The sequence below is a fragment of the Rutilus rutilus genome (genome assembly GCF_951802725.1).
Source record: "Rutilus rutilus genome assembly, chromosome: 1".
Lineage (NCBI taxonomy): Eukaryota > Metazoa > Chordata > Actinopteri > Cypriniformes > Leuciscidae > Rutilus > Rutilus rutilus.
Genome location: NC_140209.1, coordinates 74,159,854 through 74,174,954, shown reverse-complemented (window position 1 = coordinate 74,174,954; position 15,101 = coordinate 74,159,854). Strand labels below are relative to the sequence as shown.

Sequence of the window (15,101 nt, the reverse complement as noted above, 5' to 3'; positions counted from 1 at the left end):
TATTGCATTACATTATTATTACATTAAACAACAGAATTACTGATAAAAATTAAGCATTTAAAATGTCTAATTACTGGGAGATACAGAGGGACTGTCACGGTGTGGTGCAGGCAGAAGAAGACGAAGGAGAATCAAAAGTTCCAATGCAAACTTTTGCTCACAATATAAATAATACAGGTACATAGAAGACGGGCAGAAGATTCACACACACTAAATACGACGGAGATCGGACAAGGACTGACTGAACAGAATGGAACTTAAATACAAACACAGATTACACTGATTAACAGAACACAGGTGAGATAGATGACGATTAGTGGTCGACCGTTATTGTTTTTTTGATGGCCGATGCCGATATTTTAGAGAGCAGGATGGCCAATGGCCGATGTAAAGCCGATATTTTTATTATAAACTTTATATTTATTTTAATTAATATTTAATAAATTATATATAAACTAGAAAACTTACAGTATACTTATACTTATAATGCTTATACTTTAGATGGCAACTTCTTGTATCTGCAAACCTATTACAGTATTTTTCACCAATAAAGTAATTGTTTAAAAATATATGAATATGTGAATAAAAAGGAAGCAAACACTGTAACAGGGCACTCAGTAATCTGGTAATATCGTGCGCACTGGTAATCATATTTTGTTCAAATAAAGACAAGGTAACGCTAATATTGCATACAGCACACAGTTACAAACAGGAACCAAGCAAAACTCGAACTGAAAGTCCAAACAAACACAGACACGTGACAGGGACCACTAATATATGATGTGGTAATATATATGTACTTTATTTAAGATGTTTTATAAAAATCTCAATGTTTTATATTATAACCTTGCAGAATTTCATCTTACTTGCAATATAAATAACATCTGTACCAAATTACATTATTTCCCCCTAGTTTGGGTATATCAATAAAATATGTCTTAAAAAAAAAGAAAAAAAATCTGACTATTATTTCATATGTCAGGCTTTACAGGGATAAGTTCATGTTCATCAATGAACTTAATATAGAGTAATGATGATATAGAGTAATGATATAGAGTAATGATGATGATGAACTCTATATTCAGTTCATCATCAACTGAATATAGAGTAATGTAAATAAAGACAATTTTTCAGATGAGAACAAAAGATAATTTCAAACTAATGACACAGACAAGCTCACCAATTACCCATTCAGCAATGTAGCTGCTGCGCTCATGTGCATTAAACAATAAATTCCACCTGCTCTCCTCCTTACCTATGCAATTGCAGAATTTATTTTCCCCCTCCACCCTATAGCTCCGTCAGCCTATCTCCGTTCAAGTGCTGCGAGCCCACATAGCATGGGTTTCCCTTCAGGTTCTCCAGTTAAACTTTCATTTCTCACTGCCGCAGCAGTGCTTTCTCCCCTCATCAAAATATATTTCTCCCATTACCGCAGTAGTGATTTCATCTACTGGTCTAACACCAGCTTTCAGAGTAAACTTCGTTTCTCACTGCCACAGCAGTGATTTCGGCCAGCTTTCAGGGTACATCCAGGCCCGTCGCCAAGGGGGGGCATTGTGATGAGACAACGTCCCCCCTAATCATCATGGTCATTCAGTGAATTTACTATTGAGAGCAAATAACCTTAATTCAGTGGATTTGGCCATTCATTTATTCAATAATGAAATGTCTTCAGCAGTAGGCTATTTAGCTCAAAGGAGCTCTAATATCGACAATGTTAAGTTTAAATTGTCTTCTGTAATATGAGTCGGAAATCAGTCGGAGCCGCAGCAGGCAAGGCTAACCCCTGGCCACGGACTTAATGATGAGGTGGTGACGCGTTCATGTAACCAGTGGGTGACGTCAGTGCCACTTACACACTAAAAAACTGTCACAAAGAACCGGCAAAAGTAATGATTATGAAGGTGTCAAATAAAGCAAGCAGACATTTTAATTGTTTATTAACCCCCTGGGGTCGACAATCGCGCCGGCGCGATAGGCTCGCTTTTTTTCTCAGCAGTTCAAAAGAGACTCAAAATACTCTGTTGACTTTGATATTACAAACAAGTTTCATACATCAATCGATCCTATTAAGTGTGTATTATTTTTGTGTATACTCACAATAAAAACAAAGTGTTGTGCTTTTTGCCAAATAAAGCAAAATAAACATGACGCGAGTTCTGCTTTCTCTCTGTCAGTGAAGTCAATTCTGAAATAGTGTTGCATGGTGCACCGATACTTCAAAAGTATCGCGATTCTCGGAAATTAAAAACGTCACGATTCCTAAATTTATTAGTATCGATACTTCTAAGAATGACCGCGTTCCAGATTTGTAAGGCCGGCGACAAACTGGCAGCGTGGCGTGAGTGTCTCAGCTGCATGGCGTGTCCGTTTTTATTTCGGCTCCCATGTTAACAGGTTAGAGCTAGCACACTGCCTGCGTGACGCGCGCTTGAGCCGCACGGAAAACGCATGCATGCTAGAAATAGAACCGACGCCTATTTTTCACGCCACACGCAAGCGTGTTGGAAGCGTTTCCAGGCAAAATAGAATAGGAAAAGATGTGTCTATGTCATTTTGACACGAATACATATTAATAAATGACATTTTGATGTTTGAAAGTCTCTAGGTTTTGAAATAAATGCAGATATAAATGTAATTTTAAAAAATATTATCGATTTTCAAATACTGCACCTGTCAAAACAGAACGAAATATTCTGTAGCCTATTTTGCCGTCAACACTGCCGATGTTGTCTTTGCTACTATATATTTATGTTTAACATGAAGTATAGGCCTTCCACAACTCTATCCCCATATGTCAAATATATCGCCAATGAGGCTTATCATATGTTACCAATATTAAACATTGTTATATATAATCGCTGTTCATATTTTTATTCAAAGATAAAGTTATTACCGGTAAATCTTATGTTTCTTATGATAAATGAGATAATGCTGCTTAATTTATAATTTTTTTACCTTGAATGTCATTGCTTCAATTTATTTTTTATATTTTTATATTTCATATTTTGTTCAAATGTTTTATATATCTGCTGTTCATATGTTCATTTATTAGTGTGTTATATGATTAGAATGTTATCCCGGTTTTAAAATAAAGCACAGCAATGATATTTGAGAGTGTTTCTCCCTTTTCAGGAAAAGTATCGAAAAAGTATCGAAATCGCAATTCTTGACTTTGTATCGGTATCGAAACAATAATTTTGGTATCGTGACAACACTATTCTGAAACGCGTCCGAAAATGAACCATAACTCAGTGAATACTCAGTCAAACAGGCATACAGACACACAGGCATAAGGCTTGAATTTTCTTCTTTTAAATGAAGTAATTTTTATAAAAAACAAATATTCTCAGTTTATGTAATATGTATGAAAAGAGAGATGTCAGTCGTTCTCATCTCAGCTCATTATGTTTTAATGTGACCCCGCCCACGGAGAGCGCGCGCTATTCAAACGCAAATGATCTGAGGCAATCCAGGCAAACCTGTGAACGCCCACATCAGCTGGATAAAACACACCGCAAGTTCACTTTCAGACTCATGTACTTTATGACGCTGTGAGGAATAATACTATCTTAATAATAATCCTGGAAAATTTACCTCAGAAGTGCTGGAAGTTTCATTTCGAGGAGCAACGGATCCAACGGAACAAATATTCTCAGCTTATGTAGTCCCTTTAAAAGCAAGGAGAGGTACCGTTTTTTCGTACCATTATCTCTTAATGAGCTGAGGCAGCCCCGCCCCCGGCACTATTCACATGGTAAATAGTTTAGGTGATCTACGCACACGCCCCCCGATCAATGCCATACAAACACAGTTTCTTCATCAGACTCACTGATAGTTCATCGCGTTTTGAGTATGGCACGCTTCTCCGGTAAAGACGCCCTTCAGATGATTCTGGACAGCGAGGAAGAATTCACCTTTTCCTCAGAGGAAGATTGTAACTCGGACGACGAACGGCTGCATTTTGAAGAGCGAACTGATCCCGCCGAGGACACAATTTCAATTTCTAAGTTTTACTGTTAAATAATAATTTTTCTGATAATATAGAACTCATATGAATTTTGAGACTATATTTTGCTTAGTTTTGGCTAGCTTTTGACATCTTACAGGAACGATTGCCTTACAATATCCTTAACATTCGTGTATATGCTCAAGTGTAAACTTTTTCAATGTGATAGGCTATTACTCTCTAAACATATTTGTATATTAAATATATTTCACTCAGGTTTGATTAGCTTATAACACTGATTATCATGCTAAAATACTGCCTTATGTTTAATGTAGCTTATTTGCGAATATCTGCTTAAGTGTAATGTGATTTAGTCTAAATATATTTAAGCCTCCGGTAAAATATGTGATAGCCTAGGCCTACTGTCTAAATACTAGACATATATATATATATATATATATATATATATATATATATATAAACGTATGGTTTTGGTTAGACTATGACACTGCTTATCATGCTTCCATACTGCCTTATGCACAGATGTTTGTGAATACAGGTGTAAATGTTTGAAATGCATGTGTCGTTCGCGAACGATCCGTTCATTGCGTGCGTCACTAAATACGTGCGGTCATGGCCCATAAACAGATACTCGCAGTGATATTTCTCTGTCCTATGGACCATCAACAGATATATACATACATTGTGCGTCCATAACAATTAATTGCCCATCAGTTTACTTTGGATAATGTATGCTGACAGTTTTTTTTGTTGTTGTTTTTTAGGAATGTGGGGAGTGTCTGACACACCCTTGGTCTGAATCTCATTAATATTGATAGGCCATTACCACTCCCATGCATAAACCTCTTCTGACAAAAAAACTGTTTTACAAAGTGTAAATCAATGTATTGTGTTATGTGAACGATTAGGCAGGATGATTTTCACATCATTTTGAAGCCAGAACTCAAAGCGACAACATTCATTAGTCAAAAGTCTTATTGACACATATTTAGTATGTGTCTTATTTCAGCAACTTTCATTTTTATTTCTTTCAATAACCACGCATAAACATTATTCTCTTAAAAATTCAAACATATACATGCATGTTGATCACATATTATGGTAGCCCTGTTTGTGCTATATAGAGTGAATTTACACCTTTGCCATTAACATGTTTATAAATAACTGAAAAAAGCACAAATGTCAGGGCATGTCAGATCACCTCCAGGGCCCAGAAAACGTACTCGGTTACTAACGTAACCTCGGTTCTCTCTAGAAGAGGGAACGAGTACTGCGTAAGATATCTTACGCTAGGGGAAAATCCTTTTTCCGCGAGATATTGAAGCCAAAAATTATCCTTAATTTTGTAATAATGCAAAACGCGTTGCGGCAGCATGCAGACATAGGTGAGACAGCTCGCGCGCCTATTGGCTGCTCTGCGGCAACTGCAGCAGCCTATCGAGCGAGGCCTGGCGTGACGCCAGACCCAATCAGGGCACTTCGCGCCCGCTGCGTCACGTCCCGCCGAAATGGGCGTGGTCTAGGCCTATAAATACCGCTCGCAGGCAGCTATTATCTGGTTTTTCATCATCGAAGCAACCAGAGCGTGTGCATGCACGGCAAGATACGCAGTACTCGTTCCCTCTTCTAGAGAGAACCGAGGTTACGTTAGTAACCGAGTACGTTCTCTTACGAGAGGTCTCTCGTACTGCGTAAGATATCTTACGCTAGGGGACCCAATGCAAAACGCCGTGCATGCTGAGATCTGACACCAAAGACCCAAGGGCGAAAGCCCGGGGTACATATAGTGCACAATCACTCAGGGAACTCACAGGGAGTCCAGGAAGAGGGAGGGGCGAAGCCGCACTCTTCCACATATGGTAGCGTCGCTGAGACGCGAATTTCATCATACAGACAGGGCGGGCTACGGCCTGAACTGATGGGGGAATGTGGGTCTTACACAGTTTGCCCAGGCACATCTCGTGCTGCTACTTTTTTACTGTCGAACATTGAGCTGTGCTCAGTAGACGCAGCATTCTGAGCTGACCGCATCAGGTCAGATAATACTGGTAAACTTAGACCGACAGCAGCCTGGCCTGCAGGGCGGGAACCTCTAGGTTATAAAACCTTATAAATGTAGACGGGGAGGCCCAGCCTGTCGCCATACAAATATCTTGCAAGGCAATCCCACTTGACCAGGCCCACGAAGAGGCCATGCCTCTCGTGGAGTGCGCTCTGACACCCAACGGGCACTGCATGCCCTTGGAGGCGTATGCCAGCGCTATAGCATCGACTATCCATCTGGATAGGCTCTGTTTCGACGCGGCTAGTCCCTTAGAACGTCCGCTAAACGAAACAAAGAGCTGCTCCGTCTGTCTGAAACCAGACGAGCGAGACACATAAGCTCGTAATGCCCTGACTGGGCAGAGGAGGCTCGCGTCTCTTTCCTCATCAGGGACCGGTAGGGCTGACAGGGAGATAACCTGCGCCCTAAACGGTGTGTTGAGGGATTTCGGAACATAACCGTGCTTAGGTTTGAGTATAACTTTTGAGTCATTAGGCCCAAATTCCATGCACGCCGCGCTCACAGAGAGCGCGTGCAGATCCCCTATGCGCTTCACCGAAGCGAGAGCCAGCAAAAACACCGTCTTGAAAGACAGGTGTTTCAAATCGATTGACTGTAAAGGCTCAAATGGCGCACCTTTCATGGCTTCCAGAACCGTAGAAAGGTCCCATACGGGGACTGAGGGAGGTCTGGGAGGATTCAGTCTCTTAGCCCCTCTAAGGAAGCGGATGACTAAATCGTTCCTTCCTATTGTCTTGCTTTGGCTCTCAACGAAGGCGGTCGCATTTTTCTACCCTCCTCTCCCTTATCTTCCCTGCTTTGCTCCTCTCGTCTCGTCTACTGTCTTGTTCTTTGAGAGACTCTCTCCGCACTACTCTACAAATTAAGAAATTATGGATTTGATCAACTGGTCTCTCAACGCAATTGACACCATCTTCTCGACGAGAAGCTTGGGTTCGGGGGAACCTAAGTGCCCTGACGGAACGTTCGCAGCTGGCTACACGATGGACGCATGGGCGAAGTGGCGGGTCGTGTGTCTGGCGGCTCTTTCCGTGGAGGACATTGAAGATATCTACCTATTCGGAACCATGATAACAGGTTTTCTGCTGTTTGGATTAGGCATTGCCCTGGTTTATCGAGGAATTAAGAAGACGGTGACAGCTGTCCAAAGCCCCACAAGGCTGCCCGTTATGATTGAAGCAGTGGGCAGAGCTGTTGGCACTCAGACTGTGACTTGAACCACAATATGGATAACATCATGGAGAAGCTCACAGCTTTGCAAAGGCAAATTGATCGTTTCGGAGACCCAAACGGACCAGGAGCTGTGTAAATTGGAATGCGGCTACTCGTCCCAAGACCAAACAACCACAATCTTATCTTTTGGCCCCCCTCTATCAGCACTGGCCTTGGCCGAGGCCGCTGCTGGAACAACAACTCCCTCTGGAGAGAGCACTGCAGCGAGACGCTCTCGTTCCTTCCCCGACTCCACACTGACACCTGCTGTTTGTTGACTCTGTCTGGGACCTGATCAAGGTTGTCTCCATGGCAATTGCTGTGTTTCGCTATGACATCCTGCGGACTGAGGCACCTAGATTGGGATGTCAGGCAAAGCGACTCTTCAGGCCTACACATACACGAACTCTTACATAGATACAGATATGCAATCACCCTCCCCCACCCACCATCCCACGCCTTCGACGCTTTTTACCACCAGTTTGTCAGGCGGGTCTGTGACCAGCGCCGAAATGGCTGCAGGACCGGATGGCTGCCTGCCTTTGCTGGATTACCTCCAACCCCTCCCCCCTCACCCCTCCCCTGTTGCAAGTCTTGTGTGTTCATGTTGTGTACTGATTATGTGCAAATTGCTGAGGTGTTTTACTGTCCCCAAACTGTACTCCCTATTGGAGCATAGTCTGGGGGTTGCCTTTTTTTCTCCTCAACTCTCCTCATGTTATGCTGTATTCTTACTAATTTCAGGTCGGTCCTAAATTGCATTTCGTTGCCTTGTACCTGTACTTGTGTAATGACAATAAATTGAATCTAATCTAATCTAATCTGTGGGTGACACACCATGGGCTGTGCACCAGCCCGAAAACACTGACCATTTCGAGGAATAGAGTCGTCTCGTAGACGGAGCTCTAGCCTGCGTGATCGTGTTTAATACTCCTTCAGGGAGTCCAACATGTACCCGTTGATGGCCCAGACATGAAGGGACCACAGTTCTGGGTGAGGATGCCAGATCGAACCGTGGGCCTGTGAGAGGAGGTCTCTCCTCACTGGTACTGGCCACGGGGCAGTACTTGCTAACTGCATCACGACTGGGAACCAGGGTTGGTTTTTCCAGAACGGTGCCACCAGCAGTACTGAGCATCCTTCTTCCCTGATCCGTTCTATCACCCGAGGCAGGAGAGAGACGGGGGGAAAAGCATAGAGCGGGCGGCGGGGCCACACATGGGCCAGCGCGCTCCTGCTCTTTGAGAAAAATTCCTGACAGTGAGCGTTTTCTTGAGACGCAAACAGGTCTACTTCCGCTCTGCCGAATTTCTTCCACAGCAGTTGGACTGTCTGTGGGTGTAGAGACCACTCGCCTGCCGGAACATTGTTCCTGGACAGTCTGTCCAGTCCTATGTTCAGGAGCCCTGGCACGTGCGCTGCTCTGAGCGAGCGCAGGTTGCACTGAGCCCATACCAGGAGGCGTTCTGCCAGCCTGTACAGGTTCTTGGACCTGAGGCCGCCCTGGCGATTTATGTAGGACACCACAGACATGTTGTCCGAACGGACCAAGACGTGGCGTCCTTTTATCTGGGGACAAAAACGCGTCAGCGCGTTGTCTACTGCCAGCATTTCGAGGCAGTTTATGTGCAGGAGCTTCTCCCGTTCCGACCACTGGCCGAAGAACGGTCTGCCCTCGAGCAGCGCTCCCCATCCCGAGGTGGACGCGTCCGTGGACACCACTTTCACCCTCGAGGAAGTCCCCAGGCTTACACCTAATTGGTACCAGTCGTTCGCTCTCCAAGGTTTCAGAGCTGTGACGCACTTCTGATTGACCCTGAGGCGAAGCGAACCGGATGCCCACGCTCTGCGTGGGACTCGCGCTTTCAGCCAAAACTGCAGCGGGCGCATGCGGAGCAGGCCCAGCTGGAGCACTGACGATGCTGAGGCCATGAGACCTAGCATCTTCTGAAATTTCTTGAGCGGGACAGACGCGCCGCAGCGAAACGCGTTCGCTGTGCGCTGAATGTCTACCGCGCGCTGTGGTGATAGTCGCGCTATCATGGACAGCGAGTCCAATTCTGTGCCCAGGAAAGATATCTTCTGACTGGGTAACAGAGAGCTCTTCGCCCAATTGACACTGAGACCCAAATCCTCGAGGTGATCGAGTAAAATGGTCGTGTGTTCTATGAGCACTGCGCGAGATTGCGCTAGAATCAGCCAATCGTCCAAATAGTTCAGCACTCGTATGCCTCTCATTCTGAGGGGTGCGAGCGCCGCGTCCATGCACTTCGTAAATGTACGGGGTGCCAGGGACAAACCGAATGGCAGGACTGTGTACTGATATGCCTGGCCCTCGAAGGCGAATCTCAAATATCGCCTGTGACGTGACGCTATCTGTATTTGAAAATACGCGTCTTTCAGATCTATTGACACAAACCAATCTCCTTGGCGAATCTGCACAAGGATTTGTCTGGTCGTGAGCATCCTGAACTGTCGCTTCACAAGCACTTTGTTCAGTTGCCTTAGATCTAGTATGGGTCTGAGACCCCCGTCTTTTTTCGGTACCAGGAAGTATCTGCTGTATAGCCCTCCTTCGCGCTGAACTTGAGAGAGAGGCTCTATGGCCCCTTTGCTCAATAGTTTCGTCACTTCGGCTCGAAGTAAATGTGCTACTTCTGTTTTTACCGTGGTCTCAACGCGCGCCACATAGCGGCGAGGGCGTCGGTGAAACTGCAGCGAATAGCCTCTTTTTATAATGTTCAGCACCCACTTCGAAACCCCGGGCAGCTTTGCCCATGCGTCTGCATGGATAGCTAGGGGTTGAATACGAAGCGCGCTCCGCTCGCTCAGCGATGGAGAGGCTTCGGCGTGCTGCAACACAAGCATCGCGCTCGTGACATTTGAGGCATGGGGCGCGCTGATAACAGCGGGCAGATTGCCCGCGCTCGACTCCTCTGCGGTGGTCAGCCGCGAGGGGGAGGGCTGGGCGGTTCCCGTGGGAACTGTCATGTCTACGTGTGGATGTGGGCGTGGGACAGCGGGCACATCTATCACACCGAAAACATCGTTCGCTTGCGTGAAGCGAGTGCACGTTGGTTTCGTTTTTACAGAAACCGTGAGACATGCACAACGCGGTGTTAGTGGGCACTGGGTAGTGGGCACTTTCACCATGTTTGAAGCGCAACCGATCTGAGTCGGTTTTATGTGCGCGAGCCCTGTGTGACAGGCTGTGCTTGTGTGTAGGGATGGGCACTGGGCAGTGGGCATTCTTACTACACATGAAACACCATCGGCCGTGGCCGGGACACCAGAAAATACACTCTTTTGGGGATTTATCTGGGTAGCCGTGAAAACGGCATTTGTGTGCAGGCAAGCGGGTGACAGAACCGACTTGTTGGCTGCAGAAAACACTGGAACAGTCACATTTGCTGGAACTGGACGAGCGAATAGCTTTGGTGTGAGTCTGGCCGCAGCGGGACTTAACCCTCTGAGGTCGGCAAACGCGCCCCCGCGTTTTGCTGGACTTTTTTTACATTGTAGCACTTTAAACTTAAATTACTCCGTCATTTATGGTCATACAGAAAAAATAAATATAAAAAAAGAATCTGTGATATTTCTACTTTTGTATGTGTCCACTTACAATCAAATCAAAACATTGTGCTTTTGAAAAATAAAGAAAATAAACAGGGTGTGCGTTCTGCCTCTCCGTCGCGGTGAACTTTTTTTTCTTGAGCACGTCTATAAACTGAAACAAAACTCAGCGAATACTTGTCACACATTTATGAGCCATATACCTTTATAAACATTTAAGTGTGTACTTTTAAATGATCGGATTCAAACTGAAAACAAATATTTTCTGTTTAAGTAATTTGTATAAAACCAACAAGATGTCCAGCTTCTCAAACGCTTGCTCATTACAGTTAATTTGGCCACGCCTACTCGCGCAAAAGATATTCACATGCAAATCTCCACATGGAACGCGAACGCGCTCATTACCTCAAAAACAAAACACTTCATCAGTCTCTGCTTTTCGTCGAGTTTGAAAGACGTGAGTTTACATTGGCTTTACCCCAGAAGAAGAATGCGATTTCAAGACAAGAAAGATAAGGTAAGAAATTCTTACATATTAGTTTGTTATTGTTGCATAAATTTCACATTGCAGTTGAACTGTTGCTAGATATATGGTGAATATTATAATATTTAGACCCGTGTTTACTGTTACTGTGTTTGTGGATATCTGCTCAAACGTAGATATGTATATGGTAGGCCTAACCATAATGTTTTATATTTGAGCGCGATCGCGTTTGAATGTATCATATTATTGATCGCGATCGCGTTTGAATGCATCATATTTTGGAAAAGCAAAACGCTCCAAACGGCTTCATGTTTTACTATTATCTCATTTCATATCATCATAACGAATGGAAACATTTGAAGTAACATGATAATCAATATATTTTTCTCTAGCTTAGTTGTTACTGAAATCTTTTTGAAAATGTATATAGGCTGCTATATTGTTATTATTTTATGCAGCACTGCGCATAGCCTATACCTACAAGGCACAACAAACCTGTGTTCATTATATAATATATTGTTGGAAACATTTGTGTGAGTGTGTGTGTGTATTCTGTGAATTTTAAAAAGCAATTTTAACCAGAAAAATCTCAAATGTATTCCCAAAATCGTGCAGGCCTTTCTCTTGATATCAGTATGTTCAATTTTTTTTTTTTTTCAGGGCCCAGATGCCACTGAGTCCTGCTGACTTCAACATTCACAGTACATGTCTCTGTACATGAACATGGTAAAGTGAAAATCAAACACCTTGGAAATGAAAGGTATGTACAATGTTTTTAGGAATGGCACAAAGGTCTCTTTCTTTGGATCATTGTTATCAATAAGTGTTTTTTTTTTTTTTGTGTATCTTTGGATTATGTTGTAAATAAATCCAAACAATTTTAAAAGCCATTCTTTTTTTTATCTCCTCATTCTTTGTGCAAGGTTGGTCAGAATGATGGGCCCTGATAAGCTCCTAATAGGGCCATTAGGGAGTGTCTTTGTCTTTCTCAGGTGTGGAAAGCTTGCATATTAATGAGGTGATCCGCCCCTTCGCATATTGCTTTTTCACACAAAACACGTCGTAAAAATTTTAAATCAATATATTGTCTTCTCTGAATGAGCAGTCAGGGTGATTTTCACATAGTTTTAGAGCAAATATTCTAGCCTACGTCATACAATTTTCAAAAGTCTTGTGAAGAAATAATCAGTATGGGTTTCATGACCTTATTTCAGTGAGATTTTTTTTTTGTATTTTCACAAACCACGCATAAATGTCATTATCTCAAAACTACAAACTTTTACACACATGCTGTTGATATATTATTGTAGCAGAGTTTGTGCTGAATACAGTGTAATAAGACTTTAGCCATGAAAATGTCACAAGTAACAGAAATAAGCACAAATGTCAGAGCATGTCAGAACACCTCCAGGGCCCAGAAAACAGCTCAGACCCCAGAGGGTTAAACACCGTCGTTTTCCTAGCTGTGCTAGGACGACTTCGGGGCCTCGGGCTTCACCGTGATCCTAGGTCGCGGGCCACGTACAGCGGGGCGGCGACCGGATGAGCGGGAGCGCGGTCTCGCGCTTCGGGCCTGGCGGCGCTGTGAAGTGGAGGCAGTGGACGGTGGCTGTGGCTGTGAGCTCTGAGCAGACGGTTTCGCACGGCCTGCTGCAGAGCTGGAGCGCTTCGGGAGGAAGTGCTTCATAGCCTGTGACGCTTTCTGTACCTCTGCGAATCTCTCCGCGAAATCCTTGAAGGAGGATCCAAAGAGGCCTGTGGCGGAAAGCGGGGCGTCGAGGAACGCGGTGCGCTCAGACTCGGCCATTTCCGAGAGCGTCAGCCAAAGATGTCTCTCAGTCACGGTGAGAGAGGCCATATTCCGTCCAATGGCTTGCGCTGCAGACTTAGTAGCACGGAGAGCGAGGTCCGTGGCACTCCTTAAGTCCGGCACGCAGATCGCGTCAGGCCCTTCCTCATCCAGCTTACGGAGGAGATCGGCCTGGAAGATCTGAAGCGTTGCCATGGTGTGCAGCGCTGACGCAGCTTGCCCGGCGGCGGAGAAAGCGCGGCGGAGCAGGCTTGACGTCGTGCGGCAAGCTTTAGAGGGTAGGGCCGACTTAGCACGCCGTCCAGCAGAGGGCGGGCATAAGTGGGCCGCTATCGCCTCTTCGACCGGCGGCAGCGAAAGGTATCCTTTGTTCTTGGCATCGTCAACAGCGGAGAATGCCAACGAAACAGCAGGACGCACTCTAGCCGAATAGGGGGCGTTCCAGGACTTGGCGACTTCTTCGTGTAACTCAGGAAGAAAAGGCGCCGGTCTGGACGCAGGCGAAGCGCGCTCCCCAGGCAGGAAAAATCCATCCAGCCGGTTGTGAGCGGGCTGCTCAGGCGAAGACCACTCGAGGCCGAGGCTCGCCGCGGCCTGTGCGAGTACTCGCATGAGCTCCGTCTTGATGGACGCTCTCTTGCCTGAAGACATGCGGGCAGGGGGCGCTGGGTCCTCAGAGCCCGCCCAATCCTCACTGCCTGACGCCAGGATAGAGCAGGAATCATCCTCTCCCAGCAGGGCTTCCTCATCCACGATGTCAACGGAAGCGGCGGCAGACGGCCGGGCGGGCCGGACGGCCGGGCGAACCGGCGAGCTTTGGCGGCTGAGGGAGGGTTCCCGGGCCCGCTGGGCACGGCGCTTTTTACGGTGCGACGCCGCGGCGGGCGGGGGAGCAGTCTCGGTGAAGAAGGCTAGGCGAGTCCTCAGAGTCGCCATTGCCATCAGCTCGCAGTGAGGGCAGCCGCCGTCAGTGAGCGCGAGAGCTGCATGTTCCTCACCCAGGCAGGAAACGCAAATCACGTGGCGGTCCCCGTCGCTGAGTGTGGCTCTGCACGAGCCGCAGGAAGGCATCTTTAAAAAGACGCTAGCTCTTTTAGAATGTGTGTCGCGGCGGCGACACACACACACACACACAAAAGTACAGAGTAATAAAAGGATATAAGCGCCGGAAAGCGCAGCAGGAAGGCAGGAAGGCGGCGCGGCCAGCGACTTCAGTGACTCGTCCCGCTGAAGGTGCTCTCTCTCAGACGGCGCGGCTTCTTCTCCGGCTCCAGCGATGCGTGTGCTTCGCTTGAAGGATGAAAAACCAGATAATAGCTGCCTGCGAGCGGTATTTATAGGCCTAGACCACGCCCATTTCGGCGGGACGTGACGCAGCGGGCGCGAAGTGCCCTGATTGGGTCTGGCGTCACGCCAGGCCTCGCTCGATAGGCTGCTGCAGTTGCCGCAGAGCAGCCAATAGGCGCGCGGGCTGTCTCGCCTATGTCTGCATGCTGCCGCAACGCGTTTTGCATTATTACAAAATTAAGGATAATTTTTGGCTTCAATATCTCGCGGAAAAAGGATTTCCCCCTAGCGTAAGATATCTTACGCAGTACGAGAGACCTCTCGTAAGAGAACCCCTCAGACCCCAGAGGGTTAAATATGAATCGCGTTTTTGTGTGTGAATGAATGAACAGCTTTTACCAAACTCTATTGCTATACTGAGATGAGTAAAAATCGGCTACAAAAATTGGATAGATTATAAAGTTTTTACTGTAAAATACTTCCACATCAAATAAGCTTATAATGTTGCCAATTTTGCTCATGTGTTATATAATATATATATACACATATATATATATATATATATATATATATATATATGTATTATGTTTTGTTAAAAATAAAGTCATCAACTAAGATGTTATTATAGTGTTTGTTCCAATGTAGGCTATATTCAAACTAATGAATCCTTAACTTTGAAATACGTATGATAAAATGT

The 15,101-nt window shown here is 45.4% G+C and overlaps 1 protein-coding gene across 1 annotated transcript in view; it reads right to left on the bottom strand.

Annotated features, from left to right (window-relative positions):
- LOC311305800 (uncharacterized protein) overlaps positions 1-15,101 on the bottom strand; it is a 1,224,369-nt gene that overhangs the window by 413,846 nt on the left and 795,422 nt on the right. The window lies entirely within an intron of this gene.